The sequence below is a fragment of the Pteropus vampyrus genome, unplaced genomic scaffold (assembly GCF_000151845.1).
Source record: "Pteropus vampyrus isolate Shadow unplaced genomic scaffold, Pvam_2.0 Scaffold71, whole genome shotgun sequence".
In the NCBI taxonomy this organism is placed as follows: Eukaryota; Metazoa; Chordata; class Mammalia; order Chiroptera; family Pteropodidae; genus Pteropus; species Pteropus vampyrus.
Window position 1 is genome coordinate 5,962,345 of NW_011888852.1, and position 21,749 is coordinate 5,984,093.

The window sequence follows — 21,749 nt, forward strand, 5'->3', positions numbered from 1 at the left end:
TTTGATGAAAAATGTAAAAAAAAAAAAGAAAAAAAGAAAAAAATGAAACCAATTTCAAATAACTTATTTTCCTAAATATAAATCTATTGATGATGTCTAAATATTGGGAAGAAAATACCCATGTTGGACTCATGCAAGAAAACAATGATATTAAAAATACATACAAATGAACTACATTCTTTTTTAAAATCACTATTAGTCTCTACACAGTGAATAAGTATTGTTCACTACTCACATAAAATTGAAACACTTTAAAAGTAGATTCAAAGGTTTGTTCTCTTGTGTTATTATAAGCATGTATAATATAGGATAACATATACTGATAAGCTAAAACAACCTGCATGGTTTGATTTGGAACTTTCAATATTTAGTATTGCTCTGTTCCAAAAGATAAATATATACCCAAACTGCATTTCATCAAGTAATAAGCTTCCGTAATACAATCTGTTTATAGATTAGGGATTGTCTCTGAAATTTTCCATAGTTATTTTTAAATATCACAAGATGTGAACATAGTGTTTAGGCATTAGTTATGCATATATAATCTGATTACAAAGTCCAAGGCACATTCTATAATAAGTATAGTATATAGAAAGAGCTCGATTTTTATTGTTTCATACGCCTGCACCAGTAACCATTCTTACCCCACCTCATCAAGACTATCACAATATGATTCGGAAAGTCCTATGGACAGTAAACCAATGACTTTAATCCTTTTGCTACCCCAGGACATCCAAAATTGCATGTCTACTTTCCTAGCAGCAAAACCAAGACTGTCCCTCTAAAGCTCCTTATATTTAACTAGGAATAATCTAATTATGAGATTGAAGTAATTCATACAAAATTACAGCTGATTGGATTCATCTTAATCTTTCATTTGCATTTAAGAAATGATAAAAGATAGTGAATAGAAAAGATAGAAAAATACTGAATGACAGAGATTTATATGCCAGAACTGAAGGAATTGTATCTTTCCACCCCGGATTTTTTCCACTACTCCTGTCTCTTGCCTGAGTCTCTTGAGCTATACTAATTCAGGAAGGCAGAAGGGCAAGCAGTCATTATGTTCTCAGCCTTCAATGCTGGCGCCTTCTCTGTCCTAAAATATGGATTCAATTTCTTGGTTCAGACAGACTAGAAGCTTCCATACTTTATAGTAAATAGAGTTACAATTTTAGCATTATAAAGATGATAATGATTATACAGAATGCCTTTTTTTTTTTAAGTTCCTTGACTTTCAGTAGAAATAAATGAAAGCTATGAGGACATTTACAAATGTCTAAGAATTTCTGGCTAAATTCTTCTCTAGTTGCGGAAAGTCCATTTGACATCAAACAGGACCTATCTGCTTCACATCATCTAGAGACATATTATTGCCAACTGTGAGCAACTATTTAACCACCTCCAAACGTTTATAATGTAGTTTTTGGTGCATCATACATATGAGAAATATAATCAAAATATTTACTTATATTTCTGTCAGGATAATTTTACTTTACCCAAAACATTGTTGAAAGCTGAAAACAGTTTGAACTTTTTCCTTTTACTAAATTCAGTAAGACCATGATACATATTCTGTATACTTCTGTAGGTATCTCATTCTCTAATCTCAAAGGAATTAAAAAATCACAATAGTATTCATAAAGGGGGTATTTTCATATCTATTCCAAGAATTCAAAAACAGTAAGGCTATAAAAGACATATAACATTTAAATGGAAAGTTTTAATGTCCAGTACATCATTTCTTCAGCTAACTGAAAATGAAAAAGCTAAAGGTCTAAAGGGTGGCAAAGAAACTTCTCTTTCTTTCTCCATATGAATAAATAACAACCAAACAATCTCTACCTTCTCAGCATGTTCGAAGTAGGTTTTTCATTTAGCAAAGGGCTAGAGAAAGCTTTATAACAATTTCTTGGGACTGACATATTCTTACATTTTCATTTTTATCACAGTAATTGTTTGTTATGTCTATAAAAATAGGAAATGTCCTCCTCAAACTAGAGCTAAGTCCAAGTCAAAATTTTCTGCCCTAAGATATTGTGGAGGCTTAAAATACTGGGTGGTGAATATATAGGGAGTCTCTTTTGAGATAGTATTTCACAATGCTACTGAAATATTGACCTCAAAAGGTAGCTAAATGTTTAAAGATTGAGAATATTTCTTGAATTGAGGATTTGCAACATGCACTCATTATCTAAGAGGTGATAATACTTTCTGGTATAAATGTTTGTATCCAGATGCTGCCCAATACATAGATTTGACGGGAATACAAAACATAGTAAAGATTTGTAAATTACATTGGAGGGATTTCAAATAAGTGTAAAATACTGGTAGTCTTGACATTGTGAGGAGTATAGAATTAATTTTTAAGAATAAAATTACTGATAATCAATAATCACTAATTGAATAAAGAAAACTTTGTATGCGAAGCAACTGGAGAATGAGAAATTGTATCTTCTTTCATCATTCACCTTTCCTCCCTGCATACACACATTTAAACTCCAGGAGTCCTCAGTCCCAAACATTGTCTTCTCCTTATTCAACCACTCCAATCACCACACCATCTTCTCTGATCAGCTTTTATTCTGAGTAAGAAATAACTTTTATATGGCTGGGTTTTCTATATATATACACATATATCAACATTAATTATAATAAATAACAGTATAGTTAACTCTTTATCGATATATTTATCTTTGTATACCCCCATAACAATTTGATATTATTTATATTTGCATCTGTAATGCTTTGCAGAGTTTCTGGTGCAAAGAAGATTCTTGAAAAGTATTTTTAGAATGAATGAATAAATGTATGAATAGCAACAGTAGAAATGCAAACTTTATCTACTGTTTTCAAAATCATGCCTAGGTTATTTTATGGCTCTAATGCTGCTATGTAGTATGGAAGAAGAGGCCAAGTCTAAACATACGGCTGAAGGCTAAAGAGAGAAGTGTAAACAATGAGATATTCTTAAAGAAGTCAAAGATATATAGCACATTATATAACTGACTTTACTACTTTGTCCTAAGAATTAAGAAAAAATTATTTTGTCAATAAACATAACCATGATATATAGAAAAAGATGTTAATTTTGTTACAGATTAACACTGATTTCTGACTCTTGTTGGATTCCTAGCTAAATATATTACTAAATGAATATATTCTACTTACCAATCACATTATTTATCCCTTCTCCTGTTAGGAAAAAAATTTCAGCTGATGTCTGACCTTCTTCATGGATCTTGAATTTCTCTTATCTCTAAAGATTTGTATGATGGAAGATATCTGGTTATGGATTGTATTAGTTATAGATTTTCAATTAGCAAGAGAATTGTCTTAGTCCATTCAAGCTGCTATAACAGAATACCATAGATTGCATGGCTTATGAACAAAAAACTTTTATTTTTTATAGTTTTGGAAGTTGAGAAGTTGAAAATCAAGATGGCAGCAGATTTGTAAGGACCCAGTTTCTGATTCACAGAATCAGAAAATTTTTTACCTGTAATGTCACATAGCAGAAGGGAGTCTCTTCTTCTAAGAGTACTAATCTCACTCTTGAGGGCCCTACCGTTATGGCCTAATCACCTCCCAAAGACCTCACCTCCAAACACCATCATATTGGGAATTAAGTTTCCACATATGAATATTGAACATAAACACTCAGTCTTTAGCAGGAAAAAAGTAAATAAAGAGAAAGATGGACTATGACTTTTAAATCAAGCTAATGCATTGAGAAGTAAATTTCTAAAGTCTATACAATGCTGTAAAACATGTAATTAGCTATTCTCTCTTATACCAAGCAAAGGCTGATTTTATACTTTAAAATGAGTTTTTATATAAAAACCCTCCTCACAAAATAATCATTAAACAAAGTGTATTATGAATATATGAATTCTCAAGTCAGTGTTCTAAAAAGTCACATAAAGTCAGTTTAGAAAAAACAGCACTACAAATCTTCTGTTAAAGATATGTGCTTTTTACTAGAGGGCTATTATGACTACTCAATTTCTAAACCTTCTTTTGTTGCATACTGCAAATTCACAAATAAAGATACCAAATTACATCAATTATTTTAATATATTAAATGGATGGTCATAGTAACAGATATTTCAAATAGAAGAACTTCTTTGCAGTATATTCTAAGAGTTTATATTGTAAGCAATAGTACTTTCAAATGTTAGATATGACACAAATGTTGCAGTGACAATCATAACTTTATTCAAAGTAATTCATTAATTATTTATGGAAATAACAAATCCCTGATTCTATCTTAAAGATTACTAAATTTTGTAACATTTAAGATTTTTTTTCCCTCAGAGGATTGTTTCCAGAATAAGTGGATCACCCAAGTGTTGATTAATTCAAAGTTCTTTTTTTATTATTTCCCCTACCATTCAAGATATGAATCTTACTGTAAGATGTAATAAATGTGTTTGAGAAAGATATTAGTAGTTTGTGAAGAGATTTACACTCAGTAACTTTCTATATTTTGCATACGTTTCATTCTAGATGCGTGGCTTGCTTAACTTGCCCAGTGAAGTACAGACGTTTACTCTCCTCAGTCAAATTAGTGCTGTCTCGAGAAATACAAGGTGTGCCATATGTGTAATTTAAAATTTCCTAAATGACATATTTAAAAAAGAGGGAAAAAAAGGTAAAATTAATTTTCAAAGTTTTCCTCTGATCAAACATATCTATAATCTTATTTTGAGGTATAAGCAATTTAAAATTTATTAATGAGAGGATTTTTTTTCTTTTTTTTCTTGTACCAAGCCTTGGAAATCTGGATGCACTTGACACTTATATTATACCTCAGTTTGGACAAACTGTATTGCGATTGCTTAACTGCTTCATGTAGCTAGCAGCTACTGTTGACAACACAGCTCTGCTGTTTTTCAAATTATAAGCTAATATCATTTGAAAATTCTAAAGAAAAATCTAAGAGGGTCTCTGAGTAGGAATGTAAACAACAGTAATTTTGTTGTTTCGGTGGCTGTTAATAAAAAGTTTATTGCAGAGGGAGTGACTGTACCTATTTCTCTGTCTGCCCTTCTCTTCAAAGGGTGACAAGCAGACAGAGAATTATACTTAACAATTCTTGGTACAGGGGATTTACAGTGTCCCTTCCTTATAGTGCTAAAAGAAATTAAATGATAGGGATCTGTAAAATTTCAGAAATGGAGTGTCTGGTCACAGACCTCTGTTCTTAGGATGTACTTTGGAAGCAGATATCCCTGTCCAGGCAACGAGAACTTCCCCCACATATTTCTCCTTGTCGCCCAATCAGTAAGCAATCCTCTGGTGTCAATAGTTCCTGTTTTAAAATGTAACACTGGAGTAATTCAGTGTATCAGTCAGTGACATCTTTGTATATAATATTTTGAACATGAAATCATATTACTTTCTTCATTGCTAAGATTGCTTTTAAGAGCACAAGAGGGCTGCTGAGTTTTTATTTGGGAGCACGGTATCAGTGGATTGTCCTGGGAGAGATTCTGCAAAAGGGAGATTTGGAGAACCTAATTGCCCTGGAAAAGATGAATCTAGAGATGAGTGAGGGGCTGAAATGGATGGAAAGAGGCTGAAAAATATGGCCTAAACTTTAGAAAACATGTCAAATGCCTGGGATCTTAAAATTGCAAATGCCTGGTTTATCATTTATCTACTTTTATTCCTCAAAGGAGGAAAAAATAAATAAGGTGTTTTTTTTTTCTAAAATTTGTGATGCACACAGTTGAAAACCTGAATAAAAAACACACAAATGCTTACACTTTGATATGACACACTGTGTCACATTTACCAAGGTTTGTCTTTCTCAGAAAATTACAAGTGGAAAGTACTTCAAAAATCATAAAGCCTCACCTCTTTGTTTTTACCAGGAAATTGAGATCTATGAAGGTCAGATGAATTTCCCAGGGCCACAAAACTAGTTAGCAGCAGAGGCAGAGTTAAATCCCTATCCAATGTGGTGCTGATTGGGTCTACAGGGTGAAAGACCAGAGTTCAGGACTGAAGTCAACTCCCAAATGAAGCCAAACTTGTATAGCTATAATCCCAATTCAATAATTACAGATTCTGGATGCTGCAATATCACTAACATCATCTTGTAGCATTTTGCATTTTTTTTAATATAGGCAATGAAAGACATAAAATTAATAATACTAGTTTAATCAAGTTCTAAAATTTGGAAGAAATAAAAGCTAAGCATTCAGTTCCCAAATCCTCGCTTTGTACTCAAGAGGCTTTTCTTTACTTTCTCCTGATCTTTTGAGTCCCTGAGATTGTTGTAGACCGTTTCTCATGATTTAGATAACTAACAACCGTAAAGAAAAAAAAATAGTTCTTCCAAAAAGAAATGAGTATATACATAATTCATCCTCTAAGTCTTACTTGATGTTTTCTAAAGGGAATTAAAAAATGTCTCAGGATTAAAAGATTGAGAGAGAAAAGTAATTTTATATGGGATGAGATGTGCCTTTGATATAAATCAGGGAAATAAAAGAGAAGCCAAACAGAAAGAAAAGATCCTTGGGTGTTTTCTTTTGCAGCTTAACTTGACCTTTCCAGACAGAGTAGAAATTCTAGGGGGTCAAGTAGTGGAATCACTTATTGATCCTAAGGATTATGGAGCAATTTTTCCTTCTGAAAGAGAGATGTGCTCAGGAAGATGAGAAGATAAATGCAGTGACCAAGCAGTGACCATATTAAATAAGAATCTGTGCATTTCTCATTTCGATTTCAACTCTTACATAGGAAATATCTAGGTACATCTATAGGCATCCTTTTCCCCTACTCCTGCATCTTGTATTTCTCATTCTCTACTTCATCACTCTAGACCAAGCTATTGTCATTTCTTTTCTGAATCTCTTTAATTATTTTCCTCTCTATTCTAAACACAGCACCTAAAGCAATCTTTTCAAAACACACATTTAATCATGGGAGTTTCCTGTTTTAAGGCTTTTAAAAGCTTCTTGAAGATTTTAGGATAAAAACTAAAATTCTTAATTAAGATATGCCTGATCTGATTCTTGCCTACTACTTTCCATTTGCTCTATTGTCATATGTGCTTCAGTCCTACTGGTCTATCTCCACCACAGAATTGCCCAGCATCATGCTCCCTTTTCTGAAGTGCTATCCATACTCCCCACCATCACCATCAACCATCCTTTTACCTCTTTATGTCCTTTTCTTCAGTCAGTCTGCCTGGAACATCTAGACTAGTTCAGATTGCCTGCTGGCATTGTTATATAGCTCCCCACATTTTCCTTCATTATACTTTTCAAAGACTGCACAAATACACTTATTTGGGTGATGATTATTTTTATATTATTATCTCCCATTGGACAACTAGTTATATAAGGGCAGGAACTACACTTGTCATATCCACCTCTGCATCTTCAATACCTAACACTGCCTGGCATATGTAGGTGCACAAATAATATTCATTTAATAAATAAGTAAATAAGTGTATGCTCACATAAATAAATGAATGAAACCAAAAGAGTGATTCCTTTCTCTCCTGTCCTGAAATAGTTCTCAGTGTCTCAAAGAATTTGCAGGAGTCTCACAGTCTGAAGCTGGAAGCAGTTGCCTATGTCTAACTTCCATACTTGTCCACCTGTTTCCCGAGATCTTGCCTGAATGTTCTTGGCTGGAACATCTAATGTGGCCAAAGCTGAAAGAAACATGTTATTTGCAGGCTAGACATGCATATCGCCTGAACCAATATATAGACCTATAAGGAAACTAATAAAGTATTTCCTTTTAGCTTGGGTAACAAATGAACGTAGGAATTTTCTGTTTCACGGAGAAAATAATGTGGTATTATCTAAAGAGGTTAGGCTCCAGAGCCAGAACGGCCTGTCTTTAAAATGAAGACTATAAAAATAGTTGCCTCTTTGTTTTTTTGAAGAATAAAATGAGACAAAATATTAGAGGTGCTTACCATAGTACCAGGTACAAAAAATATTATTACTTCTTTCCTTCCTCCTACCTGCTCCTTCACAATGCATAGATCTGCTTTGAGGCATTATGCAGCCCAAAGCAGTCTGCAAATATTTCTTTATTCACTTGCAACTCTGTAATGAGAAGGGGTTTACTAAGTTCAATTACGTGTTACTCCAGGAGTTGCATCTGACTTTATAAGAAATTATTATTCACTTGATCACATTATAGACAGCTTTATCACAACACTTGGAAATCTGCCTATTGCAGTGTGATCTTGATAGTCATCCAGAATTGGCATATATGGAAAATCAGGTCTGTCTTTCCTTTCCTATAACTATATGTGGAGGTTTGGCTGTGGCCAGATTTAGTTGTTGGCCCGAAAGTATCCCTGCGAACCTGAGACATAGAGTAAAGTGACTCAGAGAAACTGTGGAAATGTGCCTCAGAGTTCTATTCCTTCTCAGGAGTCAAAGGCATGCCTTAGGCTTCCAATTAATTTTTTTATGTATAGAATCTCTCAGCTTGATAAACCTTTGCTAGAATTAAATATATTGTTAATATGTGTATTTTAAAGACAGAGAAACATTGTAACTTTTTTTTTTAATTTTAGTGAATCAAAAGTAGAGAACAAAAGTTGTTAAAATATATATATATTTTTTTTTCTAGGAGAAAGTCCTTTCTGTGGTTGCTGTGACTTCCTGAATAGTCTCTTAGGTTGGATAATTCTTGGGATATGACTTTACTCTCATAATCCAATACTTTACATATTGAAAATATTTGTAAATATATACATATATATATGTATATATATTTGTAAGAATTACAAGTAGGAAGATGAACAAGTTCTTTAAGAGTGGTACTTCTAGTATCAGATAAAAATAACTAGAAAACATTTAAATTGGTGAATTGTTTAATTAAGTGGTGGTCTTTCCAAGGAGTGTAGAAATACACCTCTATCCAACTAAAAATTCCTAGTAAAGCCTCCAATTATTGAATTTAAATTAAATTTTAAATAATACTTTGAATTGTAAAGTTACAGATTTATTAATCTTAAAACTATTCATTTAAATTTTCATTTCTATTTTTTACCAACATTTTATAAACAAATATTTTTTTACCATACATTCACCAGTAAGGGATAAAGAACACTGGCTTTGAGTTTCTAGCCAAGTGTTTATAGAAAAACTTCTAAAATGAGTTATTCTTTTTCAAAATAAAGTTGAACTTTGAACCTACATAGCATATTCAGGAAGTGGTTAGTACCGTGTGTGGTGGGGGATAGGGGTGGTTTACTCTGAGGACTTATGTTACTGGTGAAATATGAACTTTTATTCTTAAATATATTTGACATAAAATCTCAGATAAACAGATCTTAAAAACACACAATCTCTCTACTTAGGGGTTATTTTTAATCATTGCAAGTCATAACAAGCATGGTATTTTTAAACTAGGAAGCTGGAAAAAATTATTTTTAAATTGTCCTCTGTGAGTTTACTTTCTTCATAGCTACTCCTCTTGGATACATCTAAGTTTTTTTAATAGGTTTATGTAGAAGGCTACAATGAGAGAGAATGATGAAGTATCATAGACTGAATATATATTTATATGCACATATGTGCACTTGTTTAACTCGTTGATGTGAAAACTTATTGTGATGATGTAATAACACATGTAGTTGGAAAACAAAAACATCTGAGCTGAGGCTGCCCAGGAGATAATAGCTTATTTCCATGGCAATAGTTCACATTCACAGCATTTTACAAGGAGCTATAAGAGGAAGAAATAGGTTCGAGAACAATTTTCAAAACTGATAATAAAATTTACTTGTCATCAATGAATTACCATCATTTAGAGATTTAAGATGTTTTATATTAGAGTATCACAAAAAGTAAATAGCTAATAGATGAAAATTTTAGGAAAGTTTTAGAACAGAGTGCTACTTATGTTGCACATAATCATAAAATATAAAACAGTGTCACTAATATAAAGACTAACAAATGCTTTAAAAAAGGGTTTCTATACTAATGATTAGTACTTCTTTAAAAATTGGTTAACATTCTGTATTTCGTTGGTGTTTTATTTTCTACATTATTGCTCTCCAATAACATCATTTCAGTAAGAGAAGAATAATAGATAATTAAATAATGTGCTCATTTAGAATAATTTGACAAATATTTTCAACTATCTGTCAGGGTCTATGTTGTATCTAGACTCACATTTTACAATAAACAGAAAGAGAAAGAACTGTCTTGTAGTTTACTTTTTATTTGAGGATTATAGACAACAACAAAAAGACAAAACATAAGTGTGATATAGTTAACATAATGTAACTGTGTCTACAAACTGAAAGAATTGTAAGGATTTTGGCTCTAACCAGAGTGAAATTGAGAGTCACCTGAAAGTGTTAGATAGAGAACAGTAGAAAATGACATTATATGTCTTATGCTTCAGTTCAGAATCAGGGACAGATTCAAGAGACATTGTGAAGATAAATTCAATAAAAGTTGATCATTGGACATAAAGTATAATAGAGAGAACATGCTCATATTTTTGATATGGATAGTTATTGAGTTTGGGTAGACTACACTTAGGCAGCAGTATAGACTTAATTTTTTTTTAGAAATTAACATTGTACTTGACATTGTAGATGTTGTTATATAAGAATAGGGATGGGAAATATGTTTCATCTTGCATGCCAACATGAGTTTATTAATGATAGGGACTTGGAACACATTGTAGCGAAGTCTGAAACTAAATTATAATTCAGAGGAAGATTTATCCAGTACAATGTCTCTAATTTCCATGGCTGAATTTTAGTCTGGTGTGGTTAAAATTTTATTTATATACTGTTATGGGGTGAACTGTATTCTCTCAAGATTCATATGTTAAAGTCATAACATATCTCAAACTGTGACTATGTTTGGAGATGGGGTTTTTAAAGAGGTAATAAATTAGATATAGAGGGAAGACCGTGTGAAGGCAGAATGAAAGTAGTCATCTACAAGCCAAGGAGATTGATCTCAGAAAAAAAAAAAAATTCTGTTCACACTTTGCTCTCATACTTCTAGTCTCCAGAGTTGTGGGAAAACTATCCTACAATTTTGAAAGTGAAAAAAAAAAATACTGGCATATTCTGGAAAAGTGTAAAAACTTGGAAGAAAGTACCAGGAGAGTAAATTTCTTTATCTATCTATCATTTCTGTATTATCTATCTAGCTATCCATTTATCTATTTATCTATCTATCATCTACCATCTATCATCTATCTATCATCTATTTATCATCGATCTATCTATCTACCATATATCATCTATCTATCATCATCATCTATCATCTATCTATTACTATTTTGTTGTAATATAGAGTAGTAAAGACTCTGAAAAATCTAAATAATTCTGGTCTTCAGAAATAGATGACAGTATTTAGGGCAACCAGAGCTAATGATAAGTGAAGAGAATTCTGGAAAGATAACTAGAGAACAGCATTCTGAAGTTCTGTTTAGAACCCTGAACCAAGCAATTGTAGGGCAGACTGCCCAACTAAAGGGACTTTGGGGAATAGTTGAAGTGAGATTTTATGTAAATTGGTGTCTAAATTTAAAAAAATAAAGAAAATACTTTAGATGATCATAACAAAATCTAGAGTCTCCACAACATAACTTTTATAATATTCAGGCTACAATGCAAAATTTCTCCATATAGAAATAAATCAGGGAAATGATTCCATTCGAGAGAAAAGACAACCAATAAAAGCTTACTCCTAGATGATACGGATGGTGGATTTAAAAATAAGGACTTTAGTGCAGGTATTATTACTATGCTCAAGAAGACAAAAATATGGTCTTAATAAATAAAACCACTAGATATCTCAGAAAAGAAATAGATATTATATAAAAGAGCCAAATGGAAAGTCTAGAACTAAAAATAAAATATCAAAACTTTAAAAATATTACCGACTGAACATCACAGTATAATGAAGATAACAGAAGAAAGAATAAGTTAACTTGAAGCTAGATCAATAAAAATTATCCTATCTGAAAAAAGAAATGAAAAAAATTGAAATAAATTAATAGGACCTTTAATATCTGTGGAACGAAGTCAAAAGGTATAACTGAAGTCTCAAAAGAATAATAGAAAAATAATTAATCAGGAAAAAAATTTTGAAGGAATAATGACCTAAAATTTCCCCAAATTATTAAAGGACATAAACTTATAGATTCAAGAAGCTGAAGATGGCATAGAAGGTAGTGGTTGTGCACACTTCCTCAAGCGACCACACCTCCCCAAGCAATCATAACAAAACTACAGAGCAATCAGCACGTGGAGTTGCCTGAGGCCTGGCTGAACAGAAGCCCTGCAACTAGGGACAAAAAATAATAGGTCACCTCAAAATGTTAGGGAGGGGCAAAGATGCAAAACAGCCTGGTCCCACAACCGCATGTGGCTATCAAGAATCGGGAAAGTTATCTTGGATGTATAACCCCCTCCCCGATCGGAGGAGTGAGGGGTCCTGGCCCTACGCTGGGCTCCCCAGGCCAGGGTTCCAGTGCCAGAAAAAGAAGTCCCACAACCTCTGGCTTTGAAAACCAGTGAAGGTTGCAGATGAGTGAGATAGAGGGCTGTGGCACTTGAAGACAGTTCCTCTTAAAGGGCCCATACCCAGCCTTACTTGCTGATGGACTTATTTGTTCTGAGCTTCAGAGCTGAGACAGCTGCTCAAGGGATGCCAGGAATATACGGGGAGGTGCTGATTTGTTGGGCTTCAAGGCAGAGCTGGAGCGGTGGCTATTTATTTCCTGGACAGAAGTGTAGGCAGAAGCCACTATTCCTTTGTTGAGCCCTCCCCGCTCCCAGCATGCAGACTCAGGCACCACCATATCTTGTCCTTATCAACCTGGATAACACAGGTAACCACCCAGGGGATTCCCTGAGACTCCACCTCTTCCAACTTTCATACAAACAGGCTGTCTTGGAGCCTACTGCAAACTTTCATAAAATCTCTCAAAGACTCACAAAACCCAAAGGAGCAGCATCCAGCCTTGGTGTGCCCTGTACTTCTTGCTGAGTAGCCCCGAGCCCAACACGAGTGGCAGCCATATGTGGATTGCTTGGTGACTCTTAATAGGTGGCCTCAGAGGTACACAGGCTGCAGCTGAACTTAACCTGTAGCTGGATTCCCTTACCAATCCCAGGGCTGTGCCACGAGGCCCCATAGCACACCTACTACATAAAGCCGCTCTCTTAACACTGGGGGACTTAGAAGCCCTACCTAATACATAGAAATAGACACAGGGAGGCAGCCAAAATGGGGAGACAAAGAAGTATGTTCTACATGAAAGAACAGAACAAAGCTCTAAAAAAGAATTCACCAAGTGGAGGAAGGCAATAAACAAGATACAGAGTTCAAAACATTTGTTATAAGGGTGCTCAAGGAACTAGGAGAAGGGTAGATGAACTCAGTGAGAACTTTGACAAAGAGAAAGAAAATATAAAAATAGAGATGGAAAACATAAAAGGGAAACAGTCAGAAATGAAGAATATAATATCTGAGATAAAGAATACATTAGAGGGAATTAACAGAATGAAATGAAATGGAAGATACAATCAGTGATATAGAGGATGGAGTAGAAGAGGACATCCAATTAGAACAGCAACAAGAACAAGGAATTCAAGAAAATGAAGATAGTTTAAGAAGCCTCTGGGACAACATCTAGCATAACAACATCTGTATAATAGGGGTATGAGAAGAAAAAGAACAGAGAATAAGAAATTGAAAAAGTGTTTAAAGGAATATGAACTAAAAAATTCCCTAACCTGGTGAAGGAAATAGACATACAACCCCAGGAAGCTCATAGAGTCCCAAACAAGATAAACCCAAAGAGGCCCACACCAAGACACATAATAATTAAAATGCCAAAGGTTAAATTCAAAGAGAGAATTTTAAAAGCAACAAGAGAAAAGCAATTAGTTTCCTGTAAGGGAACTCCCATAAGATTATTAGCTGATTTCTCCAAAGAAACTTTACAGGCCAGAAGGGTTTGGCATAAAATATTCAAAGTGATGGAAACCCAGAACTTATAACCAAGATTACTTTGCACAGCAAAGCTATCATTTAGACTTGAAGGATGGATAAAGATCTTTACCAGCAAGAAAAAGCTAAAGGAGTTTATCATCACCAAGCCAGTATTACAGGAAATGTTGGAGAAACTTCTTTAAGAAAAAGAAAAAAATATGTATCAAAAATCTAAATAAAGAATGGCAATAACTATATATCTATCAAAGAGTACTTCAAATGAAAAAGAATTAAATGCTCCAATCGAAAGACAAGGTAGCTGAATGGGTAAGAAAACAAGACCCTTACATATGCTGACTACAAGAGACTCATATCAGATTAAAAGACACAGTCTAAAAGTAATGGGATGGAAAAAGATATTTCATGATGGTCCTAGAGAATATTGTGCTCAGTGGAATAAGCCAGATAGAGGAAGACAAATGCCATGTGATTGCACGATATGTGGACTCTAAAGAACAAAATAAACAAACAAACAAAAACCAGAAACCAACATAGATACAGAGAACATTTTGAGGGTTACCAGATGGGAGGGAGTTGGAGGGGTTGGTGGAAAAAGAGGAAAGGAGAGGGATTAAGAAGTATAAATGGGCAGTTATGAAATAGTCATGGAGTATTGCGTAAGGAATATAGCCAATAATATTGTAATAACTATGTATGGTTTCAGAGGGGTCCTAGATTTATTGAGGTGATCACTTTGTGAGTTATAGAGATGCTAATCACTATGTTGTATACCTGAAACTTACACAATATTTTATGCCAACTATAACTGAAAATTAAAAAAAAATATTAAAAAAAACTCAAGAAACCTCTCCACCCCCCCAAAAAAAACACCAAAAACAAACAAACAAAAAAAACCAAATGCTAATACACATAATAGTTAAATTCCTGAAAACCAAAGAATAAGGGAAATATCTTAAAAGTAGTTTGAGAAAAATGGCACATTATATACAGGGAGAAAGCAATTAAAATTATTGATGCCTTGTCATCAGAAATTATAGAGTCCAGAATAGAGTGGAACAAGATCTTAAAAAGCTGAAAAAAAAGAAGGCAAAACTGTCAATCCATAATTCTATACCTAGCAAAAACACTCTTCAAGAATAAAGGTGAACCAAATACATTTTCAGATAAAAGAAAACTAAGAAATGTGTTGCTAAATATGCTTAAAAGGGTTCTTCTAGCTGACAGGAAATGATACGGAAAACTCAGATTATCAAGAAGGAAGGAAAACATTAGAAAAGGCAAATATGCAGATAAGTACAAAATTATTTTTTCCTACTATTTAAAAATATGCATACCGATCTTTACAGTAAAAATTAAAACACTGTCCTGAGGTTTATCATATATGAGATATGTAACCTAGAGCAAAAAGGACAGTGGTGTGGGATAAATAAGCCTACTCCGTGGAAAAGATTCTATATTTTACATGAAGTTGTACAATATAAACTCTAAATAGATTGTGAAAAAATCAGGATATTTTGGTAGAAAGCATAATGCTCCCCCCCCCCCAAATTTGCCAACATCCTATGTCCCAGAATTTGTGAATATTTTATGTTAAATGGCTATGGGGGGTTAAGGTTACAGAAAGAATTACATTGATAATGAGTTAATCTTGAAACAGGAAAATTACACTGGATTATCCTGATGAGCTCAATGTAGTCAGGAGGAAAAGGGAAGAAGAGGCCAGAATGATGCTCTTAGGAAGGACTAAATGTGCTGTTGCTGGCTGTGGAGAAGAATAAAGGGCCATGATCCAAGGGATGTGAGAAGCCTCTAGAAACTGGAAAAGGCAAAACACTGATCCTCCCCTGAAGCTTCCAGAAGGAAGTCAGTCCTGCCCATATTTCAATATTATCCCAGTGAGACCTGTGTCAGATTCATGATATAAGAACTATAAGACACACACTTGTGTTGATTTGAGCCCACTATGTGATAATACATCATTAGCAGCAAGAGAAAACTAATAAAGGTATATTCTGTAATTCTTAAAGCAGCCACTAAAGCACAGTGTAAAATGGTGTAGATATCTACCAGAGATCCTAGTGGGAAAGAGGATGCCAGATGCTTGCGGTCCCAGTTAAAGAGAAACCTGGGTTGGTCCTTTCTTTTAGGCTTGAGAAACAGAACAATAGCCTCTTATTTTATTTTTGTTTTCTCCCAGAATTATTATCTTTTTATATCGAAAGTAGTGTTTTTAGTAAATAATGAAAACTGATTTAAAATATTTTATTTTCGTATCAGCTATTTCATACAGAAACTTTAGCTAGTGTTATAAAGTTTATATATTTAAGAAGTAAGAATGATCAGTAGTTGTCTTACAAATAAATGCTCCTCAGTACCTCAGATAATGACAAATACACACATGTTGATAAAACTAAGTTTTTTGCACTTGTTATGCAATTTTACTCAGTAGTGGGTTTATTTTTCCATTTTTCACTTGAACATCAGATTACTAATGAGAATTTTACTTGGGAACATTCTGAATATGTTTAATTTTCAATCCTTTTAGGATATGCATTTAATAACATACAAAGAAACAGCTCAGGAAATTTATGCAACTCAATAATCAGTGGAGTCTAATCTTTAAACACATGGAACGTCAATGATTTATATTGCAAACAGATGAACTAGTGTAAAAATGTTTTCCACTGCCTGGCAAAATATTTATAATGAGTACTTGGAAGAATCTGGAGAAAAGGACCATTAGATAACACATCCCCCCAAAAGAACTGCTTCTTCCTAGCGTCAGACTAAACACAAAGGTTTCCAAAGTCAAACTATGAATAATAGCTCTATTCTATCAAAGATGAAAGACTTCTTCATTTATAGCCCACATCTTTTTATTTTCATAACTGCTTATATAGAAAATATTTGTTCACTGCTAAAGAAGACTGGAAAAAAGCCTCTGATTTCTATATGGTTTTTCCTCCAGTTGTCTTTAAAAGTTTAGCAAGTGCAGTAGTAAGCTCAGGTTGTTATTTCTCTTCTCTCTCTCTCTCTCTCTATCTCTGTCTCTCTGTCTCTCTCTCCTCCTGTCTATCTACATTTAAAAATTTTTAAATTTGTACAGTAAGTCATTTCTTGAGAGGTAAAATACTGTTCATCAAAATGCACCTGGGGATGCTGTAAAGTGACTTTCAAAATATATATTTTCAAAATGATTGTTAAAATCTGGGGTTTTCAAAGAGGGGCCTTTGCTATTTTTGTTAGAGTATTACAAAGGAGTTTCTATCCATTGTGTTTGACCCTGCTGTGTATCCATGAGCATTATAAAGCAGCCCAGAGCGACTAGCCAATCAGCTAGGAGATTTGGCTGAACATTGCAAACCCTGCAATTTTACTTTTGGAAATGGAACTAAATGTTCAAAGATTGTTCATCATTTCATTTTGGACTGATTCATTTATAAATAACTTAGAAGAAATATTTTTGAATTAATTTTATTTGAGTAAATTTTAATTTCCTTATTTCATATTTCAATCTTCTATTTTAAGACCAATGCAATTTGCAGGCTATTTTAATTCATGACTCTTCAGGCAGAAAATCCACTTCAAGAAAAACTATTATCATATTAACATTTATTCAGACATTATGGTAGAAGATTATGGATTATCCTCTTTGATATAACAATTTAAGAGGTGCACAGGGAGATATATAAAATGTAATAATAAAATCTACCACTTACTGAGCCCCTGCTATGCCCCACATGGCTTAGATGTTCTTTATTATCTTTCTAACAACCTTACAGGATAGGTATTATGATATCCATCTTACAGATGAGAAACTTGAGGCTGAGAAAGGTTAAGTAATTTGTTCAAAGTTAACACAGCAGTACCTGGCAAAGAAGTGGTTTGGGCTTCTCTGTTATAAATCTTGATCTATTAAGATTCTTCTTATTATATTACACTCCTGCTTGACTAGCTATCTACCTCAGTTGAATCAGCCTTGGGAATCAGTGGTTTAACATATTAGAGTACAATCAATAACATATAAGTTTTTATAATAGCTTTCTTCCCTGAGTGACTTGGGCAACTCTATAATTTGGCAGGGGCAAAAGGGTTTTATCAAGTCAAATTGGATATAATCAAAGATTTAACTTTGTTGTGTCCTCCAACAAAGTACTGATAAACATCCCTCATGATGTATTTGGTAGGTCACCTTAATCCAAAAGTTATTTGAATAACAATCTCTTCAATACCATACAAGAAAAATACATTCTGAGATACATACATACCGCATTTTCTTTATCCATTCATCTGTCAATGGACACTTAAGTTGTTTTCATACCCTGGCTTTTGCAAATAATGTTGCATTGAACTTGGGAGTGCAGACATCTTTTCAAGATACTGATTTTATTTCCTTTGGATAAATACCCAGAAATGGGATTACTGAATCATATAATTCTGTTTTTAATTTTTTGAAAGACTTTCATATTGTTTTCTATAATAGATGTGAAGCCAGACATAGAAATACAAATATTGTATGATATCACTTGTATATAGAATCTAAAAGAATTGAACTCATAGAAGCAGAGAATAGAATGGTGGTTACTAGGGACTATGAGAATGGAGGAAATGGGGAGATTTGGGTAAGAGAAAACAAACTTTTAGTTTTAAGATGTATAAGTTCTGAGAATCTCATATGGCATAGTGACCGCAGTTAATACTGTATTATATACTTGAAATTTACTAAGAGAGTAGTTCTTAAATATTCTTATCCCCAGAACACAAAAGGCATAAATAGGTGACATTTGTGTTAATCAGCTTGATTATGGGAATTATTTTACAATATATAGGTATCTTGACTCATCACATTGTACACTTTAAATATATGCAATTTTATTTCTCAATTATATATCAAAAAATCTGAAATCACAACCCTAAATAAAAAAAAAAAACTAATGGGAACTGTGACATCTTAGTACTATATGAGACCCTTAAAGCAAACAAACAAACAAATAAACAGTGGTTTTCTTGGAAGGAATCAGGTCAAGATGGTGAAGTATGAAAATGCTATATTTGACTCCTCCCATGACTACATTAAAATTAAAACTAAATTATAGAATAATCACCATGGAGAACCATCTGAAGACTAGCTCCATAGAATTCATAACTAAGGATATACAGAAGAAAACACTGGGAAACTGGTAGGAGGGGTGGATACATGAAACGGACTGGTCCCAAACCCGCATGTGGCAGTTGAGAATTAAGGATATCTAAGCTGCAGAGGTTCTCTCTTGAGGAGCACAGGGTACCAGCCCTACTCCAGACTTCCTAACCCAGACCATCAGTACTGGAAGAGGAGCCTCTACAACATCTGGCTGTGAAAAATATCAGGGATTCCATCTGTCTGGGTGAGATTTAAGGTGGCTAGAAACCCATCTATCCTTTTAAAGAGCCACCCACAGACTTACTTGCTTGCAGACATGTACCCTGGGCTCCAGCTGAGGATGGCTGCTCAAGAGGCAACAGAAACATACAAGGAAAGATTGAGTTGTATGGTTGCAATGCAAGGGCAAGAGGGACAGCTGCCAATGTTCCTGTGTTGAGCCTTCTTCCCAAGCATCCTGAGGGAAGGTGCCATATTTCCCATATGAAGCCCTACCCTGACACCACCAAATCTGAATCTGCACTGGTCTCGTAAAATCCATTGGCTCCACCCTGGTGACTCCCTGGGACATAGTTCCACCCAATTCATGTATTGCCAGAAGTACTTTCAGTGGTTAGCAGCCAGCCCTGGGCCTTGTTGCAGTCTATCTTGCACAACTATCAGGGATCTGAGGTCTCAGGTGGGTGGCAGCTGGTCTCGATGTGCTCTGAGTCTTTTGCTGAGTGTCCTCAGTCTCAGCACTAATGCCAAACTTGAATCTGCATTAACCTGGTTAATACCACTCATCTTACCCTAATGACTCCCTGAGACCTTGTCTTACCCATTTGGTGTACTGCCCAAGGCTCATTCAATGGCTGAGTCTGATGGGCAGCTAACAGGTGGCATAGACCTCAAGGTGCCTTAGACCTTTGACCGAGCTTTCCCAGGCCTGGTAGTAGAGGCACTTTGCCTCAGTTCACAATATGGCCTCTCCCATGTGCCTTTAGGGTCAGCAGAGACAATGACCCCCTGCGGATTGCTTTATAGCTCCTTCCAGGTAACCCCAAGGTGATTACAGGCAGCAGTTGACCTAGGTCTGCATGACAGATCTTTCCAAGATGTCCCAGAATCAACACGCCCAAAGACCAGCTTCAGATCACAAAAGAGTACAACCCAATTTGCCTCACAAATAGCACTCCCAAAGGGTGGTCTTGGTAGACACCAGAGCCCATTGAGGTGAATCTTCTTCCATGGGATCAGTTCCCATAGAACAAATTGTATAGTGTGGGCATGGCCAATCTTCACGGTCAGTCAGTCTGAGGGTCGATCCCTCCCTCTGACATGCCAAGTAATCAAGGCTCAACTATATAACATGAGTACATGCAACACACAAAAGGGACACTCTTGGAGCAACCAGTTCACATGACCATGAGACCATACTACTGGGTCCCCTAGGGCACCACTAAATAAGGCCAACGTGCCAAGACTGGGAAATGTAGCAGATCTAAATAATACATAGAAACAAAAACAGAGAGGCAGCCTAAATAAGGAAACAAAAAAATATGTCCCAAATGAAAGAACAGGAGAAAAACCTGAGAAAAAGAAGTAAACAAAGTAGAGGCAATCAATCAACCAGATACAGAATTCAAACAACTGGTTTTAAGAATGCTCAAGTAACTTAGTAAGAACTTAACAAAAAGATAGCATAAAAAAAGACGTAGAAACCATAAATAAGAACCAGTCAGAAGTGAAATACTCAGTAATTCAGAGTACACTAGTAGGAATCAAGAGCAGATTAGGTGAGGCAGAGGATCAAATCGGAGATTTGAAAGACAAGGTAGCAAGAAACACCCAATCAATACAGCAAAAAGAAAAAATAATTTTAAAAAATGAGGATAGTTTAAGGGACTTCTGGGACAACATCAAACATACCAACATTTGCATCATAGGGGTACCCCAAAGAGGAAAGAGAGAGCAAGGAATTTAGAACCTATTTGAAGAAATAATGACTGAAAACTTGGCAAAGAAAATAGACATACCAGTCCAGGAAGTGCAGAGAGTCCCAAACAAGATGAACCCAAAGAGGCCCATACCAAAACACAACTTATTTCAAATGCTAAAGGTTAAAGACAAAGAGAATCTTTTTTATTAATTAATTTATTAGGGTGATATTGGTTAGTAAAATTATAAAGTGTACAATTCAATAATACATCATCTGTATATTGCATTGTGTGTTCACTACCCAAAGTCAAATCTTTCATCACCATATATATAGACCCCCTTTATCCTTCTCTACCTTCCCCTACCCCCCTTTCCTCTGGTAGCCAATAAACTGTTGTCTATGTCTATGAGTTTTTTGTTAGCTTGGTTCCCTTGTTGCTTTCAGTTTTATATTCCACATATGAGTGAAATCATATGGTTTTCAACTTTCTCTGTCTAACTCATTTTGCTTACCATGTTAATCTCGAGATCAATCTATGTTGTCATAAATGGCAATATTTCTTCTCTTCTCATGGCTGAGTAATATTTTATTATATATATGTACCACATCTTCTTTATCAAATCATCTATTGAAAGACACTTCAGTTGTTTAGAATAAAATTACCATATAACCCAGCAACCCCTCTTCTGGGTATCTACTCAAAAAA

The 21,749-nt window shown here is 34.4% G+C and overlaps 1 protein-coding gene across 4 annotated transcripts in view; it reads right to left on the reverse strand.

The window, feature by feature from the left end:
* Window positions 1–21,749, reverse strand: part of TRPC4 (transient receptor potential cation channel subfamily C member 4) — a 223,809-nt gene that overhangs the window by 67,016 nt on the left and 135,044 nt on the right. The window lies entirely within an intron of this gene.